Below are 23853 nucleotides of genomic sequence, written 5' to 3'. Positions count from 1 at the left end.
GGCATCCTGCATCATACAGTCTGCTCTCTTATACCGGCGGCATCCTGCATCATACAGTCTGCTCTCTTATACCGGCGGCATCCTGCATCATACAGTCTGCTCTCTTATACCGGCGGCATCATACACTCTGCTCTCTTATACCAGCTGCATCATACAGTCTGCTCTCTTATACCGGCGGCATCATACACTCTGCTCTCTTATACCAGCTGCATCATACAGTCTGCTCTCTTATACCGGCGGCATCATACACTCTGCTCTCTTATACCAGCTGCATCATACAGTCTGCTCTCTTATACCGGCGGCATCCTGCATCATACAGTCTGCTCTCTTATACCGGCGGCATCATACACTCTGCTCTCTTATACCAGCTGCATCATACAGTCTGCTCTCTTGTACCGGCGGCATCCTGCATCATACAGTCTGCTCTCTTATACCGGCGGCATCCTGCATCATACAGTCTGCTCTCTTATACCGGCGGCATCCTGCATCATACAGTCTGCTCTCTTGTACCGGCGGCATCCTGCATCATACAGTCTGCTCTCTTATACCGGCGGCATCCTGCATCATACAGTCTGCTCTCTTATACCGGCGGCATCCTGCATCATACAGTCTGCTCTCTTATACCGGCGGCATCATACACTCTGCTCTCTTATACCGGCTGCATCATACAGTCTGCTCTCTTATACCAGCTGCATCATACAGTCTGCTCTCTTATACCGGCGGCATCCTGCATCATACAGTCTGCTCTCTTCTACCGGCGGCATCCTGCATCATACAGTCTGCTCTCTTATACCGGCGGCATCCTGGATCATACAGTCTGCTCTCTTATACCGGCGGCATCCTGCATCATACAGTCTGCTCTCTTATACCGGCGGCATCCTGCATCATACAGTCTGCTCTCTTATACCGGCGGCATCCTGCATCATACAGTCTGCTCTCTTATACCGGCGGCATTCTGCATCATACAGTCTGCTCTCTTATACCGGCGGCATCCTGCATCATACAGTCTGCTCTCTTATACCGGCGGCATCATACAGTCTGCTCTCTTATACCGGCTGCATCATACAGTCTGCTCTCTTATACCGGCAGCATCCTGCATCATACAGTCTGGTCTCTTATACCGGCGGCATCATACAGTCTGTTCTCTTATACCGGCGGCATCATACAGTCTGCTCTCTTATACCGACGGCATCCTGCATCATACAGTCTGCTCTCTTATACCGGCGGCATCCTGCATCATACAGTCTACTCTCTTATACCGGCGGCATCCTGCATCATACAGTCTGCTCTCTTATACCAGCGGCATCCTGCACCATACAGTCTGCTCTCTTATACCGGCGGCATCCTGCATCATACAGTCTGCTCTCTTATACCGGCTGCATCATACAGTCTGCTCTCTTATACCGGCGGCATCCTGCATCATACAGTCTGCTCTCTTATACCGGCGGCATCATACAGTCTGCTCTCTTATACCGGCGGCATCATACAGTCTGCTCTCTTATACCGGCGGCATCCTGCATCATACAGTCTGCTCTCTTATACCGGCGGCATCATACAGTCTGCTCTCTTATACCGGCGGCATCATACAGTCTGCTCTCTTATACCGACGGCATCCTGCATCATACAGTCTGCTCTCTTATACCGGCGGCATCGTGCATCATACAGTCTGCTCTCTTATACCGGCGGCATCCTGCATCACACAGTCTACTCTCTTATACCGGCGGCATCCTGCATCATACAGTCTGCTCTCTTGTACCGGCGGCATCCTGCATCATACAGTCTGCTCTCTTATACCAGCTGCATCATACAGTCTGCTCTCTTATACCGGCGGCATCCTGCATCATACAGTCTGCTCTCTTATACCGGCGGCATCATACAGTCTGCTCTCTTATACCGGCGGCATCCTGCATCATACAGTCTGCTCTCTTATACCGGCGGCATCCTGCATCATACAGTCTGCTCTCTTGTACCGGCGGCATCCTGCATCATACAGTCTGCTCTCTTATACCGGCTGCATCATACAGTCTGCTCTCTTATACTGGCAGCATCCTGCATCATACAGTCTGCTCTCTTATACCGGCGGCATCATACAGTCTGCTCTCTTATACCGGCGGCATCCTGCATCATACATTCTGCTCTCTTATACCGGCGGCATCCTGCATCACACAGTCTGCTCTCTTATACCGGCGGCATCCTGCATCATACAGTCTGCTCTCTTATACCGGCGGCATCCTGCATCATACAGTCTGCTCTCTTGTACCGGCGGCATCCTGCATCATACAGTCTGCTCTCTTATACCGGCAGCATCATACAGTCTGCTCTCTTGTACCGGCGGCATCCTGCATCATACAGTCTGCTCTCTTATACCAGCGGCATTCTGCATCATACAGTCTGCTCTCTTATACCGGCGGCATCCTGCATCACACAGTCTGCTCTCTTATACCGGCGGCATCCTGCATCATACAGTCTGCTCTCTTATACCGGCGGCATCCTGCATCATACAGTCTGCTCTCTTATACCGGCGGCATCATACAGTCTGCTCTCTTATACCGGCGGCATCCTGCATCATACAGTCTGCTCTCTTATACCGGCGGCATCCTGCATCATACAGTCTGCTCTCTTATACCAGCGGCATCCTGCATCACACAGTCTGCTCTCTTATACCGGCGGCATCCTGCATCATACAGTCTGCTCTCTTATACCGGCGGCATCCTGCATCATACAGTCTGCTCTCTTGTAGCGGCGGCATCCTGCATCATACAGTCTGCTCTCTTATACCGGCGGCATCCTGCATCACACAGTCTGCTCTCTTATACCGGCGGCATCCTGCATCATACAGTCTGCTCTCTTATACCGGCGGCATCCTGCATCACACAGTCTGCTCTCTTATACCGGCGGCATCCTGCATCACACAGTCTGCTCTCTTATACCAGCGGCATCCTGCATCATACAGTCTGCTCTCTTATACCGGCGGCATCCTGCATCATACAGTCTGCTCTCTTGTACCGGCGGCATCCTGCATCATACAGTCTGCTCTCTTATACCGGCGGCATCATACAGTCTGCTCTCTTGTACCGGCGGCATCCTGCATCATACAGTCTGCTCTCTTATACCGGCGGCATCCTGCATCACACAGTCTGCTCTCTTATACCGGCGGCATCCTGCATCACACAGTCTGCTCTCTTATACCGGCGGCATCCTGCATCATACAGTCTGCTCTCTTATACCGGCGGCATCCTGCATCATACAGTCTGCTCTCTTATACCGGCGGCATCCTGCATCACACAGTCTGCTCTCTTATACCGGCGGCATCCTGCATCATACAGTCTGCTCTCTTATACCGGCGGCATCCTGCATCATACAGTCTGCTCTCTTATACCAGCGGCATCCTGCATCACACAGTCTGCTCTCTTATACCGGCGGCATCCTGCATCATACAGTCTGCTCTCTTATACCGGCGGCATCCTGCATCATACAGTCTGCTCTCTTATACCGGCTGCATCATACAGTCTGCTCTCTTATACCGGCGGCATCCTGCATCATACAGTCTGCTCTCTTATACCGGCGGCATCATACAGTCTGCTCTCTTATACCGGCGGCATCATACAGTCTGCTCTCTTATACCGGCGCGATCCTGCATCATACAGTCTGCTCTCTTATACCGGCGGCATCCTGCATCATACAGTCTGCTCTCTTATACCGGCTGCATCATACAGTCTGCTCTCTTATACCGGCGGCATCCTGCATCATACAGTCTGCTCTCTTATACCGGCGGCATCATACAGTCTGCTCTCTTATACCGGCGGCATCATACAGTCTGCTCTCTTATACCGGCGGCATCCTGCATCATACAGTCTGCTCTCTTATACCGGCGGCATCCTGCATCATACAGTCTGCTCTCTTATACCGGCGGCATCCTGCATCACACAGTCTGCTCTCTTATACCGGCGGCATCCTGCATCATACAGTCTGCTCTCTTATACCGGCGGCATCCTGCATCATACAGTCTGCTCTCTTGTACCGGCGGCATCCTGCATCATACAGTCTGCTCTCTTATACCGGCGGCATCCTGCATCACACAGTCTGCTCTCTTATACCGGCGGCATCCTGCATCATACAGTCTGCTCTCTTATACCGGCAGCATCCTGCATCACACAGTCTGCTCTCTTATACCGGCGGCATCCTGCATCATATAGTCTGCTCTCTTATACCGGCGGCATCCTGCATCATACAGTCTGCTCTCTTGTACCGGCGGCATCCTGCATCATACAGTCTGCTCTCTTATACCGGCGGCATCATACAGTCTGCTCTCTTGTACCGGCGGCATCCTGCATCATACAGTCTGCTCTTTTATACCGGCGGCATCCTGCATCACACAGTCTGCTCTCTTATACCGGCAGCATCCTGCATCATACAGAGTCTGCTCTCTTATACCGGTGGCATCCTGCATCATACAGTCTGCTCTCTTGTACCGGCGGCATCCTGCATCATACAGTCTGCTCTCTTATACCGGCGGCATCAAACAGTCTGCTCTCTTATACCGGCTGCATCATACAGTCTGCTCTCTTACACCGGCGGCATCCTGCATCATACAGTCTGCTCTCTTATACCGGCGGCATCATACAGTCTGCTCTCTTATACCAGCTGCATCATACAGTCTGCTCTCTTATACCGGCTGCATCATACAATCTGCTCTCTTATAGCGGCTGCATCATACAGTCTGCTCTCTTATACCAGTTGCATCATACAGTCTGCTCTCTAATACCGGCGGCATCATACAGTCTGCTCTCTTATACCAGCTGCATCATACAGTCTGCTCTCTTATACCGGCGGTATCATACAGTCTGCTCTCTTATACCGGCAGCATAATACAGTCTGCTCTCTTATACCGGCGGCATCATACAGTCTGCTCTCTTATACCGGCTGCATCATACAGTCTGCTCTCTTATACCGGCAGCATCCTGCATCATACAGTCTGGTCTCTTATACCGGCGGCATCATACAGTCTGTTCTCTTATACTGGCGGCATCATACAGTCTGCTCTCTTATACCGACGGCATCCTGCATCATACAGTCTGCTCTCTTATACCGGCGGCATCCTGCATCATACAGTCTGCTCTCTTATACCGGCGGCATCCTGCATCATGCAGTCTGCTCTCTTATACCAGCGGCATCCTGCATCACACAGTCTGCTCTCTTATACCGGCGGCATCCTGCATCATACAGTCTGCTCTCTTATACCGGCGGCATCCTGCATCATACAGTCTGCTCTCTTATACCGGCTGCATCATACAGTCTGCTCTCTTATACCGGCGGCATCCTGCATCATACAGTCTGCTCTCTTATACCGGCGGCATCATACAGTCTGCTCTCTTATACCGGCGGCATCATACAGTCTGCTCTCTTATACCGACGGCATCCTGCATCATACAGTCTGCTCTCTTATACCGGCGGCATCCTGCATCACACAGTCTGCTCTCTTATACCGGCGGCATCCTGCATCATACAGTCTGCTCTCTTGTACCGGCGGCATCCTGCATCATACAGTCTGCTCTCTTATACCAGCTGCATCATACAGTCTGCTCTCTTATAGCGGCGGCATCCTGCATCATACAGTCTGCTCTCTTATACCGGCGGCATCATACAGTCTGCTCTCTTATACCGGCGGCATCCTGCATCATACAGTCTGCTCTCTTATACCGGCGGCATCCTGCATCATACAGTCTGCTCTCTTGTACCGGCGGCATCCTGCATCATACAGTCTGCTCTCTTATACCGGCTGCATCATACAGTCTGCTCTCTTATACCGGCGGCATCCTGCATCATACAGTCTACTCTCTTATACCGGCGGCATCCTGCATCACACAGTCTGCTCTCTTATACCAGCGGCATCCTGCATCATACAGTCTGCTCTCTTATACCGGCGGCATCCTGCATCATATAGTCTGCTCTCTTGTACCGGCGGCATCCTGCATCATACAGTCTGCTCTCTTGTATCGGCGGCATCCTGCATCATACAGTCTGCTCTCTTATACCGGCAGCATCATACAGTCTGCTCTCTTGTACCGGCGGCATCCTGCATCATACAGTCTGCTCTCTTATACCAGCGGCATTCTGCATCATACAGTCTGCTCTCTTATACCGGCGGCATCCTGCATCACACAGTCTGCTCTCTTATACCGGCGGCATCCTGCATCATACAGTCTGCTCTCTTATACCGGCGGCATCCTGCATCACACAGTCTGCTCTCTTATACCGGCGGCATCCTGCATCATACAGTCTGCTCTCTTATACCGGCGGCATCCTGCATCACACAGTCTGCTCTCTTATACCGGCGGCATCCTGCATCATACAGTCTGCTCTCTTATACCAGCGGCATTCTGCATCATACAGTCTGCTCTCTTGTACCGGCGGCATCCTGCATCATACAGTCTGCTCTCTTATACCGGCGGCATCATACAGTCTGCTCTCTTGTACCGGCGGCATCCTGCATCATACAGTCTGCTCTCTTATACCGGCGGCATCCTGCATCATACAGTCTGCTCTCTTATACCGGCGGCATCCTGCATCACACAGTCTGCTCTCTTATACCGGCGGCATCCTGCATCATACAGTCTGCTCTCTTATACCGGTGGCATCCTGCATCACACAGTCTGCTCTCTTATACCGGCGGCATCCTGCATCATACAGTCTGCTCTCTTATACCGGCGGCATCCTGCATCATACAGTCTGCTCTCTTATGACAGCGGCATCCTGCATCACACAGTCTGCTCTCTTATACCGGCAGCATCCTGCATCATACAGTCTGCTCTCTTATACCGGCGGCATCCTGCATCATACAGTCTGCTCTCTTATACCGGCTGCATCATCCAGTCTGCTCTCTTATACCGGCGGCATCCTGCATCATACAGTCTGCTCTCTTATACCGGCGGCATCATACAGTCTGCTCTCTTATACCGGCGGCATCATACAGTCTGCTCTCTTATACCGGCGGCATCCTGCATCATACAGTCTGCTCTCTTATACCGGCGGCATCCTGCATCATACAGTCTGCTCTCTTATACCGGCGGCATCCTGCATCACACAGTCTGCTCTCTTATACCGGCGGCATCCTGCATCATACAGTCTGCTCTCTTATACCGGCGGCATCCTGCATCATACAGTCTGCTCTCTTGTACCGGCGGCATCCTGCATCATACAGTCTGCTCTCTTATACCGGCGGCATCATACAGTCTGCTCTCTTGTACCGGCGGCATCCTGCATCATACAGTCTGCTCTCTTATACCGGCGGCATCCTGCATCATACAGTCTGCTCTCTTATACCGGCGGCATCCTGCATCACACAGTCTGCTCTCTTATACCGGCGGCATCCTGCATCATACAGTCTGCTCTCTTATACCGGCGGCATCCTGCATCACACAGTCTGCTCTCTTATACCGGCGGCATCCTGCATCATATAGTCTGCTCTCTTATACCGGCGGCATCCTGCATCATACAGTCTGCTCTCTTGTACCGGCGGCATCCTGCATCATACAGTCTGCTCTCCTATACCGGCGGCATCATACAGTCTGCTCTCTTGTACCGGCGGCATCCTGCATCATACAGTCTGCTCTCTTATACCGGCGGCATCCTGCATCACACAGTCTGCTCTCTTATACCGGCAGCATCCTGCATCATACAGAGTCTGCTCTCTTATACCGGCGGCATCCTGCATCATACAGTCTGCTCTCTTGTACCGGCGGCATCCTGCATCATACAGTCTGCTCTCTTATACCGGCGGCATCAAGCAGTCTGCTCTCTTATACCGGCTGCATCATACAGTCTGCTCTCTTACACCGGCGGCATCCTGCATCATACAGTCTGCTCTCTTATACCGGCGGCATCATACAGTCTGCTCTCTTATACCGGCTGCATCATACAGTCTGCTCTCTTATACCGGCTGCATCATACAGTCTGCTCTCTTATACCAGCTGCATCATACAGTCTGCTCTCTTATACCGGCTGCATCATACAATCTGCTCTCTTATAGCGGCTGCATCATACAGTCTGCTCTCTTATACCAGCTGCATCATACAGTCTGCTCTCTAATACCGGCGGCATCATACAGTCTGCTCTCTTATACCAGCTGCATCATACAGTCTGCTCTCTTATACCGGCGGTATCATACAGTCTGCTCTCTTATACCGGCGGCATCATATAGTCTGCTCTCTTATACCGGCGGCATCATACAGTCTGCTCTCTTTTACCGGCTGCATCATACAGTCTGCTCTCTTATACCAGCTGCATCATACAGTCTGCTCTCTTATACCAGCTGCATCATACAGTCTGCTCTCTTATAGCGGCTGCATCATACAGTCTGCTCTCTTATGCCAGCTGCATCATACAGTCTGCTCTCTTATACCGGCGGCATCATACAGTCTGCTCTCTTATAGCGGCTGCATCATACAGTCTGCTCTCTTATACCAGCTGCATCATACAGTCTGCTCTCTTATACCGGCGGCATCATACAGTCTGCTCTCTTATACCGGCGGCATCATACAGTCTGCTTTCTTATACCGGCTGCATCATACAGTCTGCTCTCTTATACCGGCGGCATCATACAGTCTGCTCTTTTGTACCGGCGGCATCCTGCATCATACAGTCTGCTTTCCTATACCGGCGGCATCCTGCATCACACAGTCTGCTCTCTTATACCGGCGGCATCCTGCATCATACAGAGTCTGCTCTCTTATACCGGCGACATCCTGCATCATACAGTCTGCTCTCTTGTACCGGCGGCATCCTGCATAATACAGTCTGCTCTCTTATACCGGCGGCATCAAACAGTCTGCTCTCTTATACCGGCTGCATCATACAGTCTGCTCTCTTACACCGGCGGCATCCTGCGTCATACAGTCTGCTCTCTTATACCGGCGGCATCATACAGTCTGCTCTCTTATAACGGCTGCATCATACAGTCTGCTCTCTTATACCAGCTGCATCATACAGTCTGCTCTCTTATACCATCTGCATCATACAGTCTGCTCTCTTATACAGGCTGCATCATACAATCTGCTCTCTTATAGCGGCTGCATCATACAGTCTGCTCTCTAATACCGGCGGCATCATACAGTCTGCTCTCTTATACCAGCTGCATCATACAGTCTGTTCTCTTATACCGGCGGTATCATACAGTCTGCTCTCTTATACCGGTGGCATCATACAGTCTGCTCTCTTATACCGGCGGCATCATACAGTCTGCTCTCTTATACCGGCTGCATCATACAGTCTGCTCTCTTATACCAGCTGCATCATACAGTCTGCTCTCTTATACCAGCTGCATCATACAGTCTGCTCTCTTATAGCGGCTGCATCATACAGTCTGCTCTCTTATACCAGCTGCATCATACAGTCTGCTCTCTTATACCGGCGGCATCATACAGTCTGCTCTCTTATAGCGGCTGCATCATACAGTCTGCTCTCTTATACCAGCTGCATCATACAGTCTGCTCTCTTATACCGGCGGCATCATACAGTCTGCTCTCTTATACCGGCGGCATCATACAGTCTGCTCTCTTATACCGGCTGCATCATACAGTCTGCTCTCCCATACCAGCTGCATCATACAGTCTGCTCTCTTATACCGGCGGCATCCTGCATCATACAGTCTGCTCTCTTATACCAGCTGCATCATACAGTCCACTCTCATATGCCGGCTGCATCATACAGTCTGCTCTCTTATACCGGCTGCATCATACAGTCTGCTCTCTTATACCGGCAGCATCCTGCATCATACAGTCTGCTCTCTTATACCGGCGGCATCATACAGTCTGCTCTCTTATACCGGCGGCATCATACAGTCTGCTCTCTTATACCGGCGGCATCATACAGTCTGCTCTCTTATACCGGCGGCATCATACAGTCTGCTCTCTTATACCGGCTGCATCATACAGTCTGCTCTCTTATACCGGCTGCATCATATAGTGTGCTCTCTTATACCGGCAGCATCCTGCATCATACAGTCTGCTCTCTTATACCGGCGGCATCATACAGTCTGCTCTCTTATACCGGCTGCATCATACAGTCTGCTCTCTTATACCGGCTGCATCATACAGTCTGCTCTCTTATACCGGCGGCATCCTGCATCATACAGTCTGCTCTCTTAAACCGGCGGCATCCTGCATCATACAGTCTGCTCTCTTATACCGGTGGCATCATACAGTCTGCTCTCTTATACCGGCTGCATCATACAGTCTGCTCTCTTATACCGGCTGCATCCTGCATCATTCAGTCTGCACTCTTATATCAGCTGCATCATACAGTCTGCTCTCTTATATCAGCTGCATCATACAGTCTGCTCTCTTATACCAGCGGCATCATACAGTCTGCTCTCTTATACCGGCGGCATCATACATTCTGCTCTCTTACACCGGCGGCATCATACAGTCTGCTCTCTTATACCGGCGGCATCCTGCATCATACAGTCTGCTCTCTTGTACCGGCGGCATCCTGCATCATACAGTCTGCTATCTTATACCGGCGGCATCAAACAGTCTGCTCTCTTATACCGGCTGCAGCATACAGTCTGCTCTTTTATACCGGCGGCATCCTGCATCATACAGTCTGCTCTCTTATACCCGCGGCATCATACAGTCTGCTCTCTTATACCGGTGGCATCATACAGTCTGCTCTCTTATACCAGCTGCATCATACAGTCTGCTCTCTTATACCAGCTGCATCATACAGTCTGCTCTCTTATACCGGCTGCATCATACAGTCTGCTCTCTTATAGCGGCTGCATCATACAGTCTGCTCTCTTATACCAGCTGCATCATACAGTCTGCTCTCTAATACCGGCGGCATCATACAGTCTGCTCTCTTATACCAGCTGCATCATACAGTCTGCTCTCTTATACCGGCGGTATCATACAGTCTGCTCTCTTATACCGGCAGCATCATACAGTCTGCTCTCTTATACCGGCGGCATCATACAGTCTGCTCTCTTATACCGGCTGCATCATACAGTCTGCTCTCTTATACCAGCTGCATCATACAGTCTGCTCTCTTATACCAGCTGCATCATACAGTCTGCTCTCTTATACTGGCTTCATCATACAATCTGCTCTCTTATACCGGCGGCATCATACAGTCTGCTCTCTTATAGCGGCTGCATCATACAGTCTGCTCTCTTATACCAGCTGCATCATACAGTCTGCTCTCTTATACCGGCGGCATCATACAGTCTGCTCTCTTATAGCGGCTGCATCATACAGTCTGCTCTCTTATACCGGCTGCATCATACAGTCTGCTGTCTTATACCAGCTGCATCATACAGTCTGCTCTCTTATACCGGCGGCATCCTGCATCATACAGTCTGCTCTCTTATACCAGCTGCATCATACAGTCTGCTCTCTTATACCGGCTGCATCATACAGTCTGCTCTCTTATACCGGCGGCATCCTGCATCATACAGTCTGCTCTCTTATACCGGCGGCATCCTGCATCATACAGTCTGCTCTCTTATACCGGCGGCATCCTGCATCATACAGTCTGCTCTCTTATACCGGCGGCATCATACAGTCTGCTCTCTTATACCGGCGGCATCATACAGTTTGCTCTCTTACACCGGCGACATCATACAGTCTGCTCTCTTATACTGGCTTCATCATACAGTCTGCTCTCTTATACCGGCGGCATCATACAGTCTGCTCTCTTATACCAGCTGCATCATACAGTCTGCTCTCTTATACCGTCGGCATCATACAGTCTGCTCTCTTATACCGGCTGCATCATACAGTCTGCTCTCTTGTACCTGCTGCATCATACAGTCTGCTCTCTTATACCGGCGGCATCATACAGTCTGCTCTCTTGTACCTGCTGCATCATACAGTCTGCTCTCTTATACCGGCGGCATCATACAGTCTGCTCTCTTATACCGGCGGCATCATACGGTCTGCTCTCTTATACCGGCTGCATCGTACGGTCTGCTCTCTTATACCAGCTGCATCATACAGTCCACTCTTATACCGGCTGCATCATAAAGTCTGCTCTCTTATACCAGCTGCATCATACAGTCTGCTCTCTTATACCGGCTGCATCATACAGTCTGCTCTCTTATACCAGCTGCATCATACAGTCTGCTCTCTTATACCAGCTACATCATACAGTCTGCTCTCTTATACCAGCGGCATCATACAGTCTGCTCTCTTATACCGCCGGCATCATACAGTCTGCTCTCTTATACCGGCGGCATCATACAGTCTGCTTTCTTATACCGGCGGCATCATACAGTCTGCTCTCTTATACCAGCTGCATCATACAGTCTGCTCTCTTATACCGGCTGCATCATACAGTCTGCTCTCTTATACCGGCTGTATCATACAGTCTGCTCTCTTATACCAGCTGCATCATACAGTCTGCTCTCTTATACGGGCGGCATCATACAGTCTGCTCTCTTATACCGGAGGCATCATACAGTCTGCTCTCTTATACCGGCGGCATCATACAGTCTGCTCTCTTATACCGGCTGCATCATACAATCTGCTCTCTTATACCAGCTGCATCATACTGTCTGCTCTCTTATACCCGCTGCATCATACAGTCTGCTCTCTTATACTGTCTGCATCCTGCATCATACAGTCTGCTCTCTTATACCGGCGGCATCCTGCATCATACAGTCTGCTCTCTTAGACCAGCTGCATCATACAGTCTGCTCTCTTACACCGGTGGCATCCTGCATCATACTGTCTGCTCTCTTATACCGGCTGCATCATACAGTCTGCTCTCTTATACCGGCTGCATCATACAGTCTGCTCTCTTATACCGGCTGTATCATACAGTCCACTCTCCTATACCGGCGGCATCCTGCATCATACAGTCTGCTCTCTTATACCGGTGGCATCATACAGTCTGCTCTCTTATACTGGCTGAATTATACAGTCTGCTCTCTTATACCGGCTGCATCATACAGTCTGCTCTCTTATACCGGCTGCATCATAGAGTCCACTCTCTTATACCAGCTGCATCCTACAACATACAGTCCACTCTCCTATACCGGCTGCATCATACAGTCCACACTCCTATATCGGCTGCATCATACATTCCACTCTCCTATACCGGCTGCATCATACAGTCCACTCTCCTATACCGGCTGCATCATACAGTCCACTCTCCTATACCGGCTGCATCATACAGTCCACTCTCCTATACCGGCTGCATCATACAGTCCACTCTCCTATACCGGCTGCAACATACAGTCCACTCTCCTATACCGGCTGCATCATACAGTCCACTCTCCTATACCGGCTGCATCATACAGTCCACTCTCCTATACCGGCTGCATCATACAGTCCACTCTCCTATACCGGCTGTATATCATACAGTCCACTCTCCTATACCGGCTGCATCATACAGTCCACTCTCCTATACCGGCTGCATCATACAGTCCACTCTCCTATACCAGCTGCATCATACAGTCCACTCTCCTATACCGGCTGCATCATACAGTCCACTCTCCTATACCGGCTGCATCATACAGTCCACTCTCCTATACCGGCTGCATCATACAGTCCACTCTCCTATACCGGCTGTATATCATACAGTCAACTCTCCTATACCGGCTGCATCATACAGTCCACTCTCCTCTACCGGCTGCATCATACAGTCCACTCTCCTATACCGGCTGCATCATACAGTCCACTCTCCTATATCGGCTGCATCATACAGTCCACTCTCCTATACCGGCTGCATCATACAGTCCACTCTCCTATACCGGCTGCATCATACAGTCCACTCTCCTATACCGGCTGTATATCATACAGTCCACTCTCCTATACCGGCTGCATCATACAGTCCACTCTCTTATACCGGCTGCATCATACAGTCTGCTCTCTTATACCGGCTGCATCATACAGTCCACTCTCCTATACCGGCTGCATCATACAGTCCACTCTCCTATACCGGCTGCATCATACAGTCCACTCTCCTATACCGGCTGCATCATACAGTCCACTCTCCTATACCGGCTGCATCATACAGTCCACTCTCCTATACCGGCTGCATCATACAGTCCACTCTCCTATACCGGCTGCATCATACAGTCCACTCTCCTATACCGGCTGCATCATACAGTCCACTCTCCTATACCGGCTGCATCATACAGTCCACTCTCCTATACCGGCTGCATCATACAGTCCACTCTCCTATACCGGCTGCATCATACAGTCCACTCTCCTATACCGGCTGCATCATACAGTCCACTCTCCTATACCGGCTGTATATCATACAGTCCACTCTCCTATACCGGCTGCATCATACAGTCCACTCTCCTATACCGGCTGCATCATACAGTCTGCTCTCTTATACCGGCGGCATCATACAGTCTGCTCTCTTATACCGGCGGCATCATACAGTCTGCTCTCTTATACCGGCTGCATCGTACGGTCTGCTCTCTTATACCGGCTGCATCATACAATCTGCTCTCTTATAGCGGCTGCATCATACAGTCTGCTCTCTTATACCAGCTGCATCATACACTCTGCTCTCTAATACCGGCGGCATCATACAGTCTGCTCTCTTATACCAGCTGCATCATACAGTCTGCTCTCTTATACCGGCGGTATCATACAGTCTGCTCTCTTATACCGGCGGCATCATACAGTCTGCTCTCTTATACCGGCGGCATCATACAGTCTGCTCTCTTATACCGGCTGCATCATACAGTCTGCTCTCTTATACCAGCTGCATCATACAGTCTGCTCTCTTATACCAGCTGCATCATACAGTCTGCTCTCTTATAGCGGCTGCATCATACAGTCTGCTCTCTTATACCAGCTGCATCATACAGTCTGCTCTCTTATACCGGCGGCATCATACAGTCTGCTCTCTTATAGCGGCTGCATCATACAGTCTGCTCTCTTATACCAGCTGCATCATACAGTCTGCTCTCTTATACCGGCGGCATCATACAGTCTGCTCTCTTATACCGGCTGCATCATACAGTCTGCTCTCTTATACCGGCTGCATCATACAGTCTGCTCTCTTATACCGGCTGCATCATACAGTCTGCTCTCTTATACCGGCGGCATCCTGCATCATACAGTCTGCTCTCTTATACCAGCTGCATCATACAGTCCACTCTCATATGCCGGCTGCATCATACAGTCTGCTCTCTTATACCGGCTGCATCATACAGTCTGCTCTCTTATACCGGCAGCATCCTGCATCATACAGTCTGCTCTCTTATACCGGCGGCATCATACAGTCTGCTCTCTTATACCAGCTGCATCATACAGTCTGCTCTCTTATACCGGCGGCATCATACAGTCTGCTCTCTTATACCGGCGGCATCATACAGTCTGCTCTCTTATACCGGCTGCATCATACAGTCTGCTCTCTTATACCGGCTGCATCATATAGTGTGCTCTCTTATACCGGCAGCATCCTGCATCATACAGTCTGCTCTCTTATACCGGCGGCATCATACAGTCTGCTCTCTAATACCGGCTGCATCATACAGTCTGCTATCTTATACCAGCTGCATCATACAGTCTGCTCTCTTAAACCGGCGGCATCCTGCATCATACAGTCTGCTCTCTTATACCAGCTGCATCGTACAGTCTGCTCTCTTATACCCGCTGCATCATACAGTCTGCTCTCTTATACCGGCTGCATCATACAGTCTGCTCTTCTATACCGGCGGCATCCTGCATCATACAGTCTGCTCTCTTATACCGGCGGCATCCTGCATCATACAGTCTGCTCTCTTAAACCGGCGGCATCCTGCATCATACAGTCTGCTCTCTTATACCGGTGGCATCATACAGTCTGCTCTCTTATACCGGCTGCATCATACAGTCTGCTCTCTTATACCGGCTGTATCCTGCATCATTTAGTCTGCACTCTTATATCAGCTGCATCATACAGTCTGCTCTCTTATATCAGCTGCATCATACAGTCTGCTCTCTTATACCAGCGGCATCATACAGTCTGCTCTCTTATACCGGCGGCATCATACATTCTGCTCTCTTACACCGGCGGCATCATACAGTCTGCTCTCTTATACCGGCGGCATCCTGCATCATACAGTCTGCTCTCTTGTACCGGCGGCATCCTGCATCATACAGTCTGCTATCTTATACCGGCGGCATCAAACAGTCTGCTCTCTTATACCGGCTGCAGCATACAGTCTGCTCTTTTATACCGGCGGCATCCTGCATCATACAGTCTGCTCTCTTATACCGGCGGCATCATACAGTCTGCTCTCTTATACCGGTGGCATCATACAGTCTGCTCTCTTATACCAGCTGCATCATACAGTCTGCTCTCTTATACCAGCTGCATCATACAGTCTGCTCTCTTATACCGGCTGCATCATACAGTCTGCTCTCTTATAGCGGCTGCATCATACAGTCTGCTCTCTTATACCAGCTGCATCATACAGTCTGCTCTCTAATACCGGCGGCATCATACAGTCTGCTCTCTTATACCAGCTGCATCATACAGTCTGCTCTCTTATACCGGCGGTATCATACAGTCTGCTCCGGCAGCATCATACAGTCTGCTCTCTTATACCGGCGGCATCATACAGTCTGCTCTCTTATACCGGCTGCATCATACAGTCTGCTCTCTTATACCAGCTGCATCATACAGTCTGCTCTCTTATACCAGCTGCATCATACAGTCTGCTCTCTTATACTGGCTTCATCATACAATCTGCTCTCTTATACCGGCGGCATCATACAGTCTGCTCTCTTATAGCGGCTGCATCATACAGTCTGCTCTCTTATACCAGCTGCATCATACAGTCTGCTCTCTTATACCGGCGGCATCATACAGTCTGCTCTCTTATACCGGCTGCATCATACAGTCTGCTCTCTTATACCGGCTGCATCATACAGTCTGCTCTCTTATACCAGCTGCATCATACAGTCTGCTCTCTTATACCGACGGCATCCTGCATCATACAGTCTGCTCTCTTATACCAGCTGCATCATACAGTCCACTCTCATATGCCGGCTGCATCATACAGTCTGCTCTCTTATACCGGCTGCATCATACAGTCTGCTCTCTTATACCGGCAGCATCCTGCATCATACAGTCTGCTCTCTTATACCGGCGGCATCATACAGTCTGCTCTCTTATACCAGCTGCATCATACAGTCTGCTCTCTTATACTGGCGGCATCATACAGTCTGCTCTCTTATACCGGCGGCATCATACAGTCTGCTCTCTTATACCGGCTGCATCATACAGTCTGCTCTCTTATACAGGCTGCATCATATAGTCTGCTCTCTTATACCGGCAGCATCCTGCATCATACACTCTGCTCTCTTATACCGGTGGCATCATACAGTCTGCTCTCTTATACCAGCTGCATCATACAGTCTGCTCTCTTATACCGGCGGCATCATACAGTGTGCTCTCTTATACCGGCGGCATCATACAGTCTGCTCTCTTATTCCGGCTGCATCATACAGTCTGCTGTCTTATACCAGCTGCATCATACAGTCTGCTCTCTTATACCGGCGGCATCCTGCATCATACAGTCTGCTCTCTTATACCAGCTGCATCATACAGTCTGCTCTCTTATACCGGCTGCATCATACAGTCTGCTCTCTTATACCGGCGGCATCCTGCATCATACAGTCTGCTCTCTTATACCGGCGGCATCCTGCATCATACAGTCTGCTCTCTTATACCGGCGGCATCCTGCATCATACAGTCTGCTCTCTTATACCGGTGGCATCATACAGTCTGCTCTCTTATACCGGCGGCATCATACAGTCTGCTCTCTTACACCGGCGGCATCATACAGTCTGCTCTCTTATACTGGCTTCATCCTGCATCATACAGTCTGCTCTCTTATACCGGCGGCATCATACAGTCTGCTCTCTTATACCGGCGGCATCATACAGTTTGCTCTCTTACACCGGCGGCATCATACAGTCTGCTCTCTTATACTGGCTTCATCATACAGTCTGCTCTCTTATACCGGCGGCATCATACAGTCTGCTCTCTTATACCAGCTGCATCATACAGTCTGCTCTCTTATACCGTCGGCATCATACAGTCTGCTCTCTTATACTGGCTTCATCATACAGTCTGCTCTCTAATACCGGCGGCATCATACAGTCTGCTCTCTTATACCGGCTGCATCATACAGTCTGCTCTCTTATACCTGCTGCATCATACAGTCTGCTCTCTTATACCGGCGGCATCATACAGTCTGCTCTCTTATACCAGCTGCATCATACAGTCTGCTCTCTTATACCGGCTGCATCATACAGTCTGCTCTCTTATACCGGCTGTATCATACAGTCTGCTCTCTTATACCAGCTGCATCATACAGTCTGCTCTCTTATACGGGCGGCATCATACAGTCTGCTCTCTTATACCGGAGGCATCATACAGTCTGCTCTCTTATACCGGCGGCATCATACAGTCTGCTCTCTTATACCGGCTGCATCATACAATCTGCTCTCTTATACCAGCTGCATCATACTGTCTGCTCTCTTATACCCGCTGCATCATACAGTCTGCTCTCTTATACTGTCTGCATCCTGCATCATACAGTCTGCTCTCTTATACCGGCGGCATCCTGCATCATACAGTCTGCTCTCTTAGACCAGCTGCATCATACAGTCTGCTCTCTTACACCGGTGGCATCCTGCATCATACTGTCTGCTCTCTTATACCGGCTGCATCATACAGTCTGCTCTCTTATACCGGCTGCATCATACAGTCTGCTCTCTTATACCGGCTGTATCATACAGTCCACTCTCCTATACCGGCGGCATCCTGCATCATACAGTCTGCTCTCTTATACCGGTGGCATCATACAGTCTGCTCTCTTATACTGGCTGAATTATACAGTCTGCTCTCTTATACCGGCTGCATCATACAGTCTGCTCTCTTATACCGGCTGCATCATAGAGTCCACTCTCTTATACCAGCTGCATCCTACAACATACAGTCCACTCTCCTATACCGGCTGCATCATACAGTCCACACTCCTATATCGGCTGCATCATACATTCCACTCTCCTATACCGGCTGCATCATACAGTCCACTCTCCTATACCGGCTGCATCATACAGTCCACTCTCCTATACCAGCTGCATCATACAGTCCACTCTCCTATACCGGCTGCATCATACAGTCCACTCTCCTATACCGGCTGCAACATACAGTCCACTCTCCTATACCGGCTGCATCATACAGTCCACTCTCCTATACCGGCTGCATCATACAGTCCACTCTCCTATACCGGCTGCATCATACAGTCCACTCTCCTATACCGGCTGTATATCATACAGTCCACTCTCCTATACCGGCTGCATCATACAGTCCACTCTCCTATACCGGCTGCATCATACAGTCCACTCTCCTATACCAGCTGCATCATACAGTCCACTCTCCTATACCGGCTGCATCATACAGTCCACTCTCCTATACCGGCTGCATTATACAGTCCACTCTCCTATACCGGCTGCATCATACAGTCCACTCTCCTATACCGGCTGTATATCATACAGTCAACTCTCCTATACCGGCTGCATCATACAGTCCACTCTCCTCTACCGGCTGCATCATACAGTCCACTCTCCTATACCGGCTGCATCATACAGTCCACTCTCCTATACCGGCTGCATCATACAGTCCACTCTCCTATACCGGCTGCATCATACAGTCCACTCTCCTATACCGGCTGCATCATACAGTCCACTCTCCTATACCGGCTGTATATCATACAGTCCACTCTCCTATACCGGCTGCATCATACAGTCCACTCTCCTATACCGGCTGCATCATACAGTCTACTCTCCTATACCGGCTGCATCATACAGTCCACTCTCCTATACCGGCTGCATCATACAGTCCACTCTCCTATACCGGCTGCATCATACAGTCCACTCTCCTATACCGGCTGCATCATACAGTCCACTCTCCTATACCGGCTGCATCATACAGTCCACTCTCCTATACCGGCTGCATCATACAGTCCACTCTCCTATACCGGCTGCATCATACAGTCCACTCTCCTATACCGGCTGCATCATACAGTCCACTCTCCTATACCGGCTGCATCATACAGTCCACTCTCCTATACCGGCTGCATCATACAGTCCACTCTCCTATACCGGCTGCATCATACAGTCCACTCTCCTATACCGGCTGCATCATACAGTCCACTCTCCTATACCGGCTGTATATCATACAGTCCACTCTCCTATACCGGCTGCATCATACAGTCCACTCTCCTATACCGGCTGCATCATACAGTCTGCTTTCTTATACCGGCGGCATTATACAGTCTGCTCTCTTATACCGGCGGCATCATACGGTCTGCTCTCTTATACCGGCTGCATCGTACGGTCTGCTCTCTTATACCGGCTGCATCATACAATCTGCTCTCTTATAGCGGCTGCATCATACAGTCTGCTCTCTTATACCAGCTGCATCATACACTCTGCTCTCTAATACCGGCGGCATCATACAGTCTGCTCTCTTATACCAGCTGCATCATACAGTCTGCTCTCTTATACCGGCGGTATCATACAGTCTGCTCTCTTATACCGGCGGCATCATACAGTCTGCTCTCTTATACCGGCGGCATCATACAGTCTGCTCTCTTATACCGGCTGCATCATACAGTCTGCTCTCTTATACCAGCTGCATCATACAGTCTGCTCTCTTATACCAGCTGCATCATACAGTCTGCTCTCTTATAGCGGCTGCATCATACAGTCTGCTCTCTTATACCAGCTGCATCATACAGTCTGCTCTCTTATACCGGCGGCATCATACAGTCTGCTCTCTTATAGCGGCTGCATCATACAGTCTGCTCTCTTATACCAGCTGCATCATACAGTCTGCTCTCTTATACCGGCGGCATCATACAGTCTGCTCTCTTATACCGGCTGCATCATACAGTCTGCTCTCTTATACCGGCTGCATCATACAGTCTGCTCTCTTATACCGGCTGCATCATACAGTCTGCTCTCTTATACCGGCGGCATCCTGCATCATACAGTCTGCTCTCTTATACCAGCTGCATCATACAGTCCACTCTCATATGCCGGCTGCATCATACAGTCTGCTCTCTTATACCGGCTGCATCATACAGTCTGCTCTCTTATACCGGCAGCATCCTGCATCATACAGTCTGCTCTCTTATACCGGCGGCATCATACAGTCTGCTCTCTTATACCAGCTGCATCATACAGTCTGCTCTCTTATACCGGCGGCATCATACAGTCTGCTCTCTTATACCGGCGGCATCATACAGTCTGCTCTCTTATACCGGCTGCATCATACAGTCTGCTCTCTTATACCGGCTGCATCATATAGTGTGCTCTCTTATACCGGCAGCATCCTGCATCATACAGTCTGCTCTCTTATACCGGCGGCATCATACAGTCTGCTCTCTAATACCGGCTGCATCATACAGTCTGCTATCTTATACCAGCTGCATCATACAGTCTGCTCTCTTAAACCGGCGGCATCCTGCATCATACAGTCTGCTCTCTTATACCAGCTGCATCGTACAGTCTGCTCTCTTATACCCGCTGCATCATACAGTCTGCTCTCTTATACCGGCTGCATCATACAGTCTGCTCTTCTATACCGGCGGCATCCTGCATCATACAGTCTGCTCTCTTATACCGGCGGCATCCTGCATCATACAGTCTGCTCTCTTAAACCGGCGGCATCCTGCATCATACAGTCTGCTCTCTTATACCGGTGGCATCATACAGTCTGCTCTCTTATACCGGCTGCATCATACAGTCTGCTCTCTTATACCGGCTGTATCCTGCATCATTTAGTCTGCACTCTTATATCAGCTGCATCATACAGTCTGCTCTCTTATATCAGCTGCATCATACAGTCTGCTCTCTTATACCAGCGGCATCATACAGTCTGCTCTCTTATACCGGCGGCATCATACATTCTGCTCTCTTACACCGGCGGCATCATACAGTCTGCTCTCTTATACCGGCGGCATCCTGCATCATACAGTCTGCTCTCTTGTACCGGCGGCATCCTGCATCATACAGTCTGCTATCTTATACCGGCGGCATCAAACAGTCTGCTCTCTTATACCCGCTGCAGCATACAGTCTGCTCTTTTATACCGGCGGCATCCTGCATCATACAGTCTGCTCTCTTATACCGGCGGCATCATACAGTCTGCTCTCTTATACCGGTGGCATCATACAGTCTGCTCTCTTATACCAGCTGCATCATACAGTCTGCTCTCTTATACCAGCTGCATCATACAGTCTGCTCTCTTATACCGGCTGCATCATACAGTCTGCTCTCTTATAGCGGCTGCATCATACAGTCTGCTCTCTTATACCAGCTGCATCATACAGTCTGCTCTCTAATACCGGCGGCATCATACAGTCTGCTCTCTTATACCAGCTGCATCATACAGTCTGCTCTCTTATACCGGCGGTATCATACAGTCTGCTCCGGCAGCATCATACAGTCTGCTCTCTTATACCGGCGGCATCATACAGTCTGCTCTCTTATACCGGCTGCATCATACAGTCTGCTCTCTTATACCAGCTGCATCATACAGTCTGCTCTCTTATACCAGCTGCATCATACAGTCTGCTCTCTTATACTGGCTTCATCATACAATCTGCTCTCTTATACCGGCGGCATCATACAGTCTGCTCTCTTATAGCGGCTGCATCATACAGTCTGCTCTCTTATACCAGCTGCATCATACAGTCTGCTCTCTTATACCGGCGGCATCATACAGTCTGCTCTCTTATAGCGGCTGCATCATACAGTCTGCTCTCTTATACCGGCTGCATCATACAGTCTGCTCTCTTATACCAGCTGCATCATACAGTCTGCTCTCTTATACCGACGGCATCCTGCATCATACAGTCTGCTCTCTTATACCAGCTGCATCATACAGTCCACTCTCATATGCCGGCTGCATCATACAGTCTGCTCTCTTATACCGGCTGCATCATACAGTCTGCTCTCTTATACCGGCAGCATCCTGCATCATACAGTCTGCTCTCTTATACCGGCGGCATCATACAGTCTGCTCTCTTATACCAGCTGCATCATACAGTCTGCTCTCTTATACTGGCGGCATCATACAGTCTGCTCTCTTATACCGGCGGCATCATACAGTCTGCTCTCTTATACCGGCTGCATCATACAGTCTGCTCTCTTATACAGGCTGCATCATATAGTCTGCTCTCTTATACCGGCAGCATCCTGCATCATACACTCTGCTCTCTTATACCGGTGGCATCATACAGTCTGCTCTCTTATACCAGCTGCATCATACAGTCTGCTCTCTTATACCGGCGGCATCATACAGTGTGCTCTCTTATACCGGCGGCATCATACAGTCTGCTCTCTTATTCCGGCTGCATCATACAGTCTGCTGTCTTATACCAGCTGCATCATACAGTCTGCTCTCTTATACCGGCGGCATCCTGCATCATACAGTCTGCTCTCTTATACCAGCTGCATCATACAGTCTGCTCTCTTATACCGGCTGCATCATACAGTCTGCTCTCTTATACCGGCGGCATCCTGCATCATACAGTCTGCTCTCTTATACCGGCGGCATCCTGCATCATACAGTCTGCTCTCTTATACCGGCGGCATCCTGCATCATACAGTCTGCTCTCTTATACCGGTGGCATCATACAGTCTGCTCTCTTATACCGGCGGCATCATACAGTCTGCTCTCTTACACCGGCGGCATCATACAGTCTGCTCTCTTATACTGGCTTCATCCTGCATCATACAGTCTGCTCTCTTATACCGGCGGCATCATACAGTCTGCTCTCTTATACCGGCGGCATCATACAGTTTGCTCTCTTACACCGGCGGCATC

This window comes from Dendropsophus ebraccatus, chromosome 3 (assembly GCF_027789765.1).
Source record: "Dendropsophus ebraccatus isolate aDenEbr1 chromosome 3, aDenEbr1.pat, whole genome shotgun sequence".
In the NCBI taxonomy this organism is placed as follows: Eukaryota; Metazoa; Chordata; class Amphibia; order Anura; family Hylidae; genus Dendropsophus; species Dendropsophus ebraccatus.
This window is presented reverse-complemented; position numbering follows the sequence as displayed.